The sequence below is a fragment of the Labrus bergylta genome, chromosome 3 (genome assembly GCF_963930695.1).
Source record: "Labrus bergylta chromosome 3, fLabBer1.1, whole genome shotgun sequence".
Classification (NCBI taxonomy): Eukaryota; Metazoa; Chordata; class Actinopteri; order Labriformes; family Labridae; genus Labrus; species Labrus bergylta.
In genome coordinates, this window is record NC_089197.1 from 24224351 (window position 1) to 24237755 (window position 13405).

The window sequence follows — 13405 nt, forward strand, 5'->3', positions numbered from 1 at the left end:
AGGCTTACACACAAGAAACTCTTTCCTTAGCGTGTGTTCAAACTAAAATAGGCCATTCCTAATTAGGACCTCACAACCTGAGCTGTTTCTTCAAAGGCAGCCGCTCCTGCGCTAATCTGAGGCATCGCTTCATTATGAATTCTTCAAAGTCCCACCCAGCTGTCAAGCAAGCTTGTTGAGAGGGCCCGTTATTAGTGCAGCTAATACAGCGGGCACAAAGCTTGGTCTGTTGTTGTTGGTTTGTGCTGCTCCCACCCTCCTACAAACACTCACCGAGTGGAATGAACATGTTGACCCGAGATGAGGTCGCCAGCCTCTGATGTGCTCAGGTGTGTTGACTCGGAGACACTCTGTACAAAGGAGTATTGACACAACAGGGTTCCTGTGAAATCCCTTACAGCAAGAGAGAGGCCAGCCGCAGCTTATCTTATCAGAAGCATTATTAGCTGCGATTGGCAAAACTATCAAATGAACATTAGCGGACAAAAGAGGCCCCTATCCAGTGCCTGCAATAAAGCACACCTCTATTGGCCGCTAAGTGATTTATATGAGAGTTTTAGAATGGCTTGTGCTTGGGCTTTGATAAGACATAGAGGCATGCCTGTGTCTAGTTGACACACTCAACTGTGTATGAAGTCACCGCTATGCTCAGAATCAGCAAGGGCTACAACACGTTGAAATGAGCCCATATAACTCATGTTACAAACAACTGATGTCTGCTTTTATCACTCACTGTGCAGAGAGCAGCGCCTAAGAATATCAGTAGACTGCAGGTCTGTCTGTCATGATGGTCGATTTGGCAAGCATGATGACATGTATTTCAAAACATTATATATTGGTTATCCTAATATTACCAGAAAATATTACTCTTCATCAGTTAGTAAAAGCCACTGTCTACAAAGCATAACCTGATAATCAGTTAAACTCTTCGTATGCCCAGAGGTTTATCTACAGCAAATACGTATGAAATGTAAATAAAGGCAACTTTACTTTACAAGCAACAATATATAAAAAGCCACCTCCCCTAGAATGTCACTAAAATACATGAACAAATTAAGAAGAAAAACAGCATCTCATTGGTCAAGTCGGGAAAAAAAATGTCCATCAGGAATGTATTCATGTAAGACAGTCCAAACACAGTTTTTTGTGTTTATCAAAATGTACGCACATAGCAGTATTGTCTAATACTTTTGCTCTTCTTTATCAGTACAAGGTAGAATCCCACACCTCTAATGTTGCACTCAAATTAAAAAGCACTTTGGTAATAGGAGTATGCCATGATCTTTGTTACCTAATGGAAATAACTAGGAGTGATGAGTGATGAGACACTCAGCTCACGAGAAGAGGCACAGTGAGTGAGAAGAGAAAAGGTTTTACACTATTCTTTTTTAGAAAACTTAGATGACAAAACATATGACTGGATAGTCTTTTATTTGATTAAAAGTCACATAATGCAAAACAATGCGGGTCCCTTTTGGAACGTTTTAATTGTTTATCATCCTGTAATGAATGCACTTCTTACATATTGCTCATGTCTTACTGCTTATGTCTTGGCTAGCCATGACACAGACAGTGCATTTTAACTGCATCAACTTTACAAACACTAAATTGATATCTTTCTGTCAATAACAAGTTAGCTGTACAGAAATCTTTGTTGTAACATTTTTGTGATTTTATTTTCTCCTTTCAACTTTGACAGTTTTGAACAAGTGACACACCGTTTTTTTTTTTAGTTGAGTCTTGTTGGTCTGCAATGGCTGCACATGAAGCACTGTGAGGCAGACAAAACAAATGGGGAGGGTTTGTTAGGAATAATATCTTAATTTTTCAGAGCGAACACAGGGCTCTGTAATGTATTTTGTCTTGCTAAGTTTACAATTGCAGTGTACAACAGGCTGTTACATTTGAGACTAAACAGAGAAAGCCAAGTAATGTTTGAATCAAGGTAACTGTACACACTGAAATATCAACACTTTATGAGGCATCTCTGTGTGAAAGTCTGTGAAAAACTTGCATAAAAATAGATTCCATAGGATCAAATTGTATGCCTATTTGTACAGCGGATGTCATTGGCAAATACACACACTAATTAAATGCTGTGTTCTTTTCACCGAGACTCTGCACAGGGATTTTGAGGCAGTACAAGTATTTACACCATGATGATACATTATCAGTCTGTGGATCACTTTTGGTCTGAATCTGGGTGTGGAGTGATTCAAATGGATTACATATCAGCTGTGATCTGTTTCTCCACTCACTGCCACACAAACAATTTAAAAGTGGCGGGGGCATCTTCTGTGGTACTGTCCAGTTCAACATCAGACTCAGCCATGTTGGCTGCTGCACTGCGTCTCGAGAGACAGCTTTTACCCCAACAAGAAATCATGTGACGTTATAATGTCTGGAAATCTCTTTGCACGACGTCTTGTCACACCCCTAGAAATAACTTAAGGTTTGCTCTGACTAGTGTAGCCTTTTGCTATGGAGACTGGGACATAATAATAGTATCTGACTTGCCTGACTCCTCAGAAAGCCTGGTGCGGGTGGGTGCATTCATGCATGCAGACAGCTAAACACTTTTTAATTGCATCTCTGAATAGCTTTGGTAGTGATATCGAAGTATGTGGCAATGGTTCCGATGCACGATCAGATACTCAGATATTCACCAACAGTATGAAAACACCCGTAACACAATGACACACTACGTCAAGCACAGAAGGGTTACAGATAGATGTAGTAGAGGCAAGCTCTCTGCAGAATCACAAGGGGCCACAGAGGAGCGGGTGCAGACATTTGAAACATGACTCTGTGACTTTTTAAGTGAACATTATCTTGTTTCCCTAACCCCCAATCCAAAACTCAGCCCACTTGAATGACAAGAGCTGGTGTTGGCACATCTCTGAGCTCTTGCTGCTACATTTTTTTTTTTACTCTGTAGAGATATAATCAAGTCCCCTGCTTGGTTCACAGAAGTATCAGAAATATCAGGGACATGAAATCCTTGTTAAGTAGTGCACTGTCGCAGGCTGGGTCCTTGATTGGCAATCATGATAGTGCACACGCTACACGCAGTCTTTCACACATTTAGCAAAGCCCATATGCTGAACCGAGACGAGCCACGGCACCATGTGACTGTACGCCTATGGAGCGGCTGTATCATGCTCAAATCTCCATTTAATCGCCAATCTCAAGTTACCCCACACTTAATAAACAGCAGATTAGTGCATTCTTTACTATGCCCAACACACATTTCCGCTTCACAAAGTCCCATAGGGGCAGGTCTCGTAGCTGGCATAACCAGTCATGTTAAACGGTCAGGGCAAGGCACGTCATTCCCTCTGCTTGTAGCCCCCGGCTCCAAAGATTTGCTGGGTCAGTCTGTTGCCATTGTTGTCGCGGAAACTCAGCTGCCTCTGCCCTGATGCCAACATGACCCCCTCCTCATTGGAAAAATGATCTCCATAACCTTTTGTCTGGGGTTTGTCTGAGCCACGTTTGGCAATATGTGCATTGTTCTCCAACATAGTGAAATAAGAGGGAGAAGGGGAGATAGAGTGAGAGACTGCAGGAGGCAGAGCGCAAACGCATGCTACATAGTTGAAATTAGTGTGCGGTGTGAATGACAATGGGAAGGGATGTCATATTCAAAGGTTACTTGGGTTACTCCGCTGAGTCTGTCTGTCACCTCCATGCCTTCAGGGAGCTCTAATCACTTTACCCTATAATTACTTCCCCACAAAAGGCCCTGTTAAAGTTCCTGTAAAATAAACCTGATGCTATTGTAAAAAAAAGAGGCCCTTTCTTTTAATTACGGCCATCCATCTTAACCTTGTCTACCTGAGGTGAAGTAAAGGTAGCCCGGGTCAAGCTCCCAAAACGCTCATCTCTATTGTCTCCTGCTGCCGCCATCGAGAGCACAATGCGGATGCTAGCCTGCTCACCAAGACAAGCCTTTTGTTGGCTGCTTGCTGGCTCCTGGTAGGATTTGCTGCTGAATGGGTTTTGTACAGTGACACAATACTTGCAATTCACAATGGGAACCCAACACTGCACGCATCACTGTTGTATGTGAAACATATGCAGTGGGTGTCTATAAAAAATTAAGTGTAAGCTCATATCATTTAACAGCTGTTGGTGTGACGCAACAGTCCTACTCCTCAATGGACAACTTGAGGCTTGTGGGAACATTGTTTTTTTAGTGGGTGTTGCTGAAAGTTGTATCCTGGATCACATTTTATTTGACACCTAATCCCTTGTTCTGCTGCTTGATATACCTCTGTGTATACGCCCTGTGTGTGTTTGTCTGCATTCAGAGTTTAGCATTTGTGTGTCAGTGTGTCTCACAGCGTGTTCGATTCACCCATGTGTGTTTAGTCAAGCACCAGACAGGGCGATGCTGTGTTTAGAATCTGCGTCTCTTCTCCAAAAGCTCTGAGGTGAAGAGTAGGGCCTCATGATCAAAAGTAGTGTTTGTTTTTACTTCCCGACCCCGAGAGGGAGAAACACCATGTCCCTGCAGAGCACAGACGGGCAAACTGCCACACACTGATCAGCTCTCTTGAGAGGAAGGCTTTCCCCTGTGTGTGTATGTATGTATGTGTTGTGAGAGTGTGTTGTGTTTGCTACTGTTTCATTGTTCCTTTTCCCTCCTTATTCTCCCATTCTACCTCTTCTTCAGTCTTTTCAGGTGCCAACGGCTGCTAGCTCGAGCTGTCACTGATGTGTGCTGTCACCCCTGCTGCAGCAAGGGGTAGGAATGAAACACACACACACACACACAGGACTAGAAATCACAGGCCTTTGCATGGTATCTGTATACACTCTTCCTCCTCATCATCCTCCTTCTCCTCCTCACTATACCTTCGCATCTCAGCCCACTGTAACCGACCCATGGTGCACTGCGTGCACTTTCATCTGTGTTGAGGTGGCGTGGTCGTATATTATTCATGGGTCGTGCGATCTGAGGCGCGTGTCATATGGCAGAAGTAATAAGATGGAGTACTGGTGAGGAGATGATGAAGACAACACTGGAGAGAGAGAGAGACACAAACGCTCCATCTCCCGCCACAGAAGGCTCTCTTCACTTTTTGTATTTGTTAGCCCACAGCTTTGATTTATCCTGGAATAGATGGCCAAGGATTGGACAGCACAACAGGTGTTGTTTTGAAACAATAGTGACTTGTCCTCAGAGTAATGAACTTTAGATTAGTTGGAAGTCCACAACACTTATGTGTATCCCATAGGTATAGTTTTCATTTGCCTTTTTTTAAAGAGGAAGTTTTCTTGTGAACCTTGCCACTGCAAAGACAAGCAGCCATCATTGTATTTCCAATAGTCTTCCTGCTCTGCAGTAACTTTACAGTCACTTACTCACAGTTTACATAAGCAAATGAAAGCAAAAGTATATAATTACATTTGTTAGAGCAGAGGTATGCTTAACGGTAACCCGGGTTAAGAAATTAGTAACTATTCCATTACATGCAGGAGCAAGACTTTTGACCTCCCACAATGCCCCTCAGCTTTGCACAGTGAACAGGAGGGCTCTTGAGGGTGGAGGGCAGGGCAGAGAGCAGACCAGCTGACCAGTTTGGGCGTATCAGAGACTGAGCCCTGGTGTGCAATGTCTGGAGGCGACATGTGGTTAACCACCTGGCCCCGCTGCTTGACCCACTGGAGTGAAAGAGAGAGAGAGGGAGAGAGAGCGAGCAAGGACAGCCTGTACAGCCATTTGCTCATCAATGGAGGGCATCTCCGCCACTTAACACGGCTTATTGATCCGCACAGCCTGCAGGGCCTCTGTTGTGTGTCCATTTCCTATTGATTATTTCAAGTCTATTCTTTTCGACCACTCTCTCTCCCTTCTTACCACTGCCCTCCTCTGTCTGCTCCACTTGGGAATTTTTTTAAACAGTCATTTGAAATTATAATCTGTTTGAGTAAATGTCATAATCGCCCCTAAGGCCTGGTGCAGATTGGCTAGAGAGCAGAGGTCTCTGAGGTCAATGACAATGGTCAATACTGATCCATTTGTGTTATGGCTGGGGCAGTGGTCACTCCAGCTAAAATGGCTGCCCCGAGTTCTCTCTGCTCTGCACAAAAGCATTTGTAGGCCCCATGATTTCTTAATAATTTTAATGTATTCACTAGAGATGAAACACAAACTAAAATCACCGACATGACAGTGGTAATTCAATTGTTATTGTTACAACAAACAAGGCGTGTGTGTGGAGTGTGTATGTTTGTGTGAGTGAATGAAGAGTGACACACTAGCCAACTGCTCATCAATGCTTCATAGGTTAGATCATTAGATCTAAAGTGACAGCACTACACAAGGATGGGGAGAGGGGGTTGCTTAGATAAAGATTGGCATATTGCTATTGATTCACCATCCCGGGGGCTTCTTCTGTTACCATGGTTTTCGCCAGCGGGGGTGGGGTAGGAGTATTAATCTGACACAAGGAGAGTGGTGTTACCATTATGATTCTGATTTAAGAGTTTTATGATGACGTTTGAATAATCTCCTAATTTACCTAAATTTCAGTGCAAGGCACAGGCTTGATAAATCATCATTTCATCTGAAATTTATGGCGTGAAATTACAGAGACTCACAGTTAGCATGCTTCTCATGTGCATGTCACTGCAGATAGCCATCTGTGATCCTATAACCATTACTCTAACCCATAACAGCTCCCGTGCTTTGGCTATATAAGTCAAGGTTTTCATTGTGAGGGGGATAGGGGCCTGAAAAATTCCCGTCGCAGCTCATGTTGGACTGCCAAACTCCTCAGCTGTCCTTCCAAAGCAGGCTGAAATAAGAGCAGGCCTCAAAAGCTCTTTGATCTTTTACTGCCGGGGTCAGGGCTGAAATGACGCGTAAATGAGGGAGGAATGAGTTTTCATTTTGTCAACCTGTTCTGTTATTGTAAAGCTAAGGGGCCTTTGGTGTGACATGACAGGAGATTGTTTTAAGTGCCCACAGCAGTGGAACGGCTGAACATGTTTGGGTGTCAGAGCCAAAAAGCTGTTCACTTACATTACATGCAGATATTTACTGTCTAGTTAACAGCTGTGGGAGCCAACCTAGGCAGAATGAGTGTGTATGTGTCAGCTGATGCAAGTCTGTGTGTTGATGTGTACATGTGTATACTTCAGCAGCTCAGGTGTGCATGTATGAATTCTTGTATTGCATGTGCTTTTTGTCTACTCCCCCAACACACCTGCTGGCTGTGAAGCGCTTCACAAAGATGAATAAGATCCTCGGTTCAGTGTGATATGAGAGCAAAGCAGCAGTCGTAAATACTTGGCTAAAAGGGAGCAGCCTCTGTAGCTGTTTAGAGCACTCAGATTTCCAGAGGAGTGGAACCGGTGCTGGAGGTGCATAAAGGTAACAAAACATGATCATTATGGGATGCATTTGTACTAAATCGCTGTACAGAACATCTCCTTCGGAGTGCCGACATCACCCACGCATTGTTCTGACTACAGAGAGAAACCCCCGGAGCTGACAAAGGCAAAGGAAAGAGTGGAGGGGAGGAAAAATCGGTTGCCATATCCATCGCTCAAGTCTCAGCTTGTGTTCAGTAGTTCAATATTACACCCACTCCACCCATTTTTGATTTGAACCTGACAGTTGTTTCTGAAGCGCCATACTGCATATCACAGGGAGGAAATGAGAGCACTGAATTCCACAAGATGTGAAAGGTGAAAAATGGAGAAAAACACCCTCCCCCTTCTAGAATAAAAAAAAAAAAAAAGGAAAACATCCAAACACAGAGTGAAAACAAATACATAAATAAATAAATCAACAATAGCAGGAGCTGCAGCTGAGAAGGGAAACATTGCAAAAAATTGTAGTGGGAAGATTTTAAATTGCGGCTGTATCAATAATTTAGCAACCTTAGACACTGTGTTTTTGTTCACCATAAGGTTTGATGCGACTGAGAGAAGAGTTAAGATTAGGGAGACTTTTTTATTATTGATGCTGTGGTGAACAGCTCACATCTGGTGTTACACTGCCAACCCCCAAACCGTCCACAGCAATCCCCTTTGCAAAACGACTGCAACACTGTCAGTTAAATTGTTAGTGGAGATGCAGTCGGGTCCAAGTTACAGACTTGTGAAATTCCCTCAGTTTCTCCTCAGAGTAAATACAGACAGTTTATAAGTAAACTCTTGCACCTATTAAAAGGGAATGTGTCTTTACTGCTAATTAAATTGCTATTGTCAATGTTAAGTTCCTTTTGCTGGCACAAGTTGGCTGGTTGTCTGAACAATCTAAATTCTTAACTCAACAATAAGGATTTAATGGGGTTGATTTTGAGCTTTTTGAACAAACAGCGGCTGCATAAATGGAGACAAACAACACTTATAGCGTTCATGTAACCTCAGCTAAACCTTGTAGCACACCCCATGATTCAGAGTCTTGTAATGCCTACATAATGCCATGTCAGTGCCAATGCTTACGGTTAGCATCACTCCACCCTGCTCCTTCATCAGTAACTCACCCATGCATAAATGACCCTTGCCAGTGCACTGGGGGCTAGTGTGAACTTAATCACTTGAGCAAATTGAAACCACTTGCTCTGCAGTATTTTTACAGGGGTATAGCATATGACCTCAGCCTATATGGACTGACCTCTGCTTTTGAAAGCACTCGGGGCCTAAAACACTCACTTGTGTTTTTTTGCTCATTCCATATTAGGGAAGAATTCTGAGCTTACCCCACTTGCTGTGTGATTTATTGCACTGTTGTAATCCTCTCACAGTTGACATTTAGAGGACATGGTAAACTGGTGTCTTCAATGTGAACGTGTTTTTATCATCGGGTAGATTCAGCACCGTTTGAAGGCCTTCCTGAGTCTGGAGTTAAGTTTCTGACCCTGTTTACAGGTTCCTAACTCTGGCTCCTGTCAGCCTGGGGAGCAGGGTCAACAGCCCTCAGCAAGAGAGAACATCAGTCAAGACCATGACTGATTTGACATGGAGCTGGAATGCTGTGATTGATTCTGGGTGTCTGTGGGAAAAAAAGTACGTGAAGAGGAAGACCTTTTTCGTAATTTTAAACATGAGTCATCAGCGGCTACATATGTGGTGAAAGACATGTGGTGGTCAAACACCAAACAAAACCACAAAGCCGAGTAGACAAGAAACAGGCTAGCTGTTAGCACATGTTTACCTGTTTCAGTTCTTTTGTTCTTTATCCCAGAGCTCAGAACCAGGATGTCAGGGGTATTGAAGGACTTACACACGGGTTCATCATGATCTGCTTTCACTCAGACTTTGTCATGTCACAATGTTGTTGCACTAAAGACACATGTTCACTCAACTTGCTTGCAGGGATATATCACTCAAGTGATGGAATTCCAGGGCAAACAGGGGCTCCCTTATAAAATCCCCAATGAAATCCCCAATGCTCTTTCCCGCCCCCTGCTTAATTGTAAACAGGCTAGCACATAGTATGGCCACTGCACCTCTAATACCTCCTCAAATAATTTAGTATTTAGTCTTGATTTACACAGGCAGTAAAACTCTTCAAAGTGCAGGGTAATCTTTCATTAGGGACTCTGAGGATGGTGTCAGCCATATCTGTTCTTCATTATCTTTAATCACTCAGTGTTTTACCTGTTCATTTTATTGTAACAGAGATCATAAAAATGCCCTTGTTAAAAAAACACCCTCTCTACTTTTAGATTATCTTGTTAACACAGCCTTACAAACTAGGCCCATTTCGCTTTTCTTGAAGTCTGCACAAAAAGGTAAATCACTTTTTTGCACTTCAATTTCTTTTTTTTCTCTCCACTTACCTCCCTTCTCTCTTTGACCTGAATGAATTTAAAAGTAAACCATGAAAGAAAAGGTTGGCTCGTACAGCAGTTAAATTATATAACTCAAGGATATTAAGAGAAGAGCTTAAGAGAGTGATGACAACTGAAGCATAACTTTTTTGCACAGCACTATAATTGACATATCACTCAGAGAGTCCCTTTGTATGAGGTTTTCAATAGCCTCACCGCTGAACCATGCTATTGATATCCCAATGTAAGCCCATTCCTTGTGGTCTTTGGGTTGGGTGTATTCAAGGTCCGGCCCATGACACTGACCACTGCCTGTCACGGTGACATGGGGTTGGCGATCCCTGCTGAGGTATTTGACCTGCATGGCCTCTGACCCTTAGATGATTGAAGTGGCGGCTTTTCCTGCTCTAGTGCTCCGGCCTAGAGACAAGGTGACGAGTCCTTTAGGAGCTCTCTGGTTGCAGAGTTTTGGAGAGGGTAGAGGCACAGGGGGCTCGGCGCCTGTCTTTGTTGTGAGCGTTGTTGTAATCTGTCTGCTAGGTTAGAGCCTGAAGACATGTTGGCCAGCCATGAGAGAAGCTGGGCTGTGACCTTGAGTGGGCTCAACTAGTGTCACTATGGCTTGCTGGCTGCAGGGCAACTTCTTACTCATGTAACCTGAATGACTCACTTAGCCAGTTCTTGGGTAACAGGCCATGTACTTTGTTTCTTTGGTGAACTTTGTAAGCACAGATTATAATGAGTGTTTACAAACTACAGTGGAAGGAGAAATAGTTATAGATGTTACGTGTATTATTTTAGTAATGTGCTTAAAAAAAATCTAAATTTCCAATCTAAAAGACATTTTTTGCAGAATTTTATTTAAATCCCCACAATTTCCATGTGAGCATGGATACACCCAGGTGTTACATTTCACTTCAACTAATCTAATAATCTCTCTTAGTTTTCACCTTGTCCATGCCTCAAGGTCAAACAACTTTTCCCTCTTTAGTGGTCTCAAATGTTGCTATGCTGCTCCCAGGGTCATCCCTACTAATCCCCAGTTTCTCCAGTCCTGGTGGATTTCTCCCATGGGCAGGTGAAACTGGATCCCAAACCCTGAAGCTTGGCCAAGATTTCCACAGAGATAAGCATCCTGAGCCCACTCCCAGTCAGGGGTCTTAAGCAAGAATTCAGAGATACATCATCACAAATCCATTAAGGCCAGCCCACAACTTTAACCACAAAGCCCAGCTGCAGCCACTAGACCTTATAGCCCCCACCCTGGAGTCCCCAGACCTTGGTTTGTGCCCCAGTAGTAAACCCCAGAAACGGTCTCTCTTAGACAGTACGGTCCCAGTTCTGGTCCTAGATGTCCTTCTAAGGCTACATTTTTTTAAATTTGAAATGAAACAGGAACTACTACTTTACAGCAGCCCTAAGGGTGGACTGTGATTAAAGAGTCTGAAATAAGTGGTCTATTTAAGTGGAGGTAGACCTGCGCTTGGCTTAATAATTTTCAAATGTCATTTAAAACCAAGGGCATTATCTAGTTTCAAAAAATAAAGCCAATGCAGAAGTACAAAAAACTGCAGTTCCTCAAGTGTCCACATGAGGCGGGGTGGCCATGTTTTGGCCTCATAAGGCGTCTTTAGCGGCTTGAGAGCATTGCAGAAGAATTATGTTTCTTGTTGATAAAAGCACTTCACGATGCTACCGAGACACATCCATGTGAACCATCCATGTTTAACAAAGTGTTGTCTTCTGCAGTATTATTAAAAATAATGACATTGTAAACTCATCAAACACTATCAAAGATTTAGAAATGAAAAGCTGCTGTAATGTTTTGCTGTTTCTTGATGACAAAAGCTCTTCAATCTCACAAGTTTTTTGGATCCCATGTTTATTGATATTGCACACAAGAGCCTCTCCACTACCAAGCACTTGTCTAACCGTCCTGCGTGACCTTACTGTGTATACAGTTACTTGATCGGTTTGGGTTTACTGTTCTGCTCTTGTACTTGCATGGTGCTTGCGGCCTTGCCAACCGCACGACGCCTGCATGGGAGGCGGGCGGTGGCCGTTAGCCACAGGGCGGTTGTGTTGACAATCTATAGTGAATGGTGGCAGACTACACTATTGTTTGTGGTACAGTGTTGTTTGTGCGGCTCTAAAGACAGCACTTGTCTATAACAACCATAAGTGGGAGATTTGTCTCCTTGTCTCTCCACATCTATCCCCCATGCAGCCACTGTACTGCCTTTCTCACACCAACAGCATTGTGTTTTTAACTGCTACAGTCACCCTATGTGTTTTTGACTAGGCTTTGTGTCTACTGAGCGTCAAGGCCACAATACCCTTCAATTAACACAGCTTTTAGTGGGAAACCTTGAAACCATGATTGTGACACATATAAACATGCCAAATCACTTTCAAATAGGTCAGCTTGTAGGATTGTATGGTGGCTCCCTTAAAGAGTTATGCTGGGAAGCTTTGTTGTAAAAAGCCATATTCACTTTATTAGGGGAACTTCTCTTCAAACGTGTAATCAGCAAATCTGCTCAGTGGCTTGAGAGTACTGCAGAAGAATGATGATGATTTGGTCAGGTATGTTACTTTGCTTTGTTGTCTTTATGGATTTATTCCAGATATGATGTATGTAGACATTAATTTTGTTAAATTGATTTATTCTAGAAAAGAAAAGTCAATATTACATTCTTCCCCATTATACTTGCAAATCCTTTTACTAGACATTTTCACCAAAAGAAGCCAAAAAAACATTTTCAGGGGGGAAAATACATACATCCCACATTTAGAGCTATGCACCCTGCTTCATCATTTCATGCATTTTAGGCCTACTGTTGACTTTTTTTCAAGATTATTTCCTGCCTTGCAAATAAACTTTCACGTGCACTGTATGTACACTGCGACTTGAAAGAAGCCCACTTTATTATTCACAGGTTAGACCAAACATTCTTTTATTCTCCTCAACAAGGGCATGTAAATTTATGATTCTCAGGACAGAGCAAAGACCAGCCTGAGCGTAGGAACAGCCCCCATTTGTTATCAAAAATCAGATCCGGTGTAAAGTACATGTATATCTATTTATACTGCAGCTTTAATTATCCAGTACTTCCTGCCTTTGATGTGGGATCAATCAGCTCTTACCTGATGCCAGGAGAGGCCTGCACATGTGCACCAGGGGCATGATTCCCCCCCCCCCCCCAGCACTGTTGTTCTTATTGTTTCTTTCAGGCTTTTAACACAAAACAGTGACCCCCTTCTTTAACACTAACCACATTAAGAAGACAGTATACAGTGAATTAGAACTAAGATGAACAACAAATGGTGTCCGTGTTTATGACTTTGAACTTTAAAGCTACAATTCCGTTCATTTTTCACATTATTTTTGCTTTAGCAACCTAGCTCACAGTCTTATTTGGACGATAAACCATAATTATTCAGGTTCATTACTTGTGTTATTTGTCAGTGATTTTCAGTGAAAAAAAAACAGTTAAAAAGGGTATTTTCCACACCTCACTACAATGTTAAGAACGTTTTTTTTTTCTCTCTGTACCAGCATAAATAAGTCCATGTAGACATCTCAGAGAGAAAGCTCCAAGCCTTGTTTC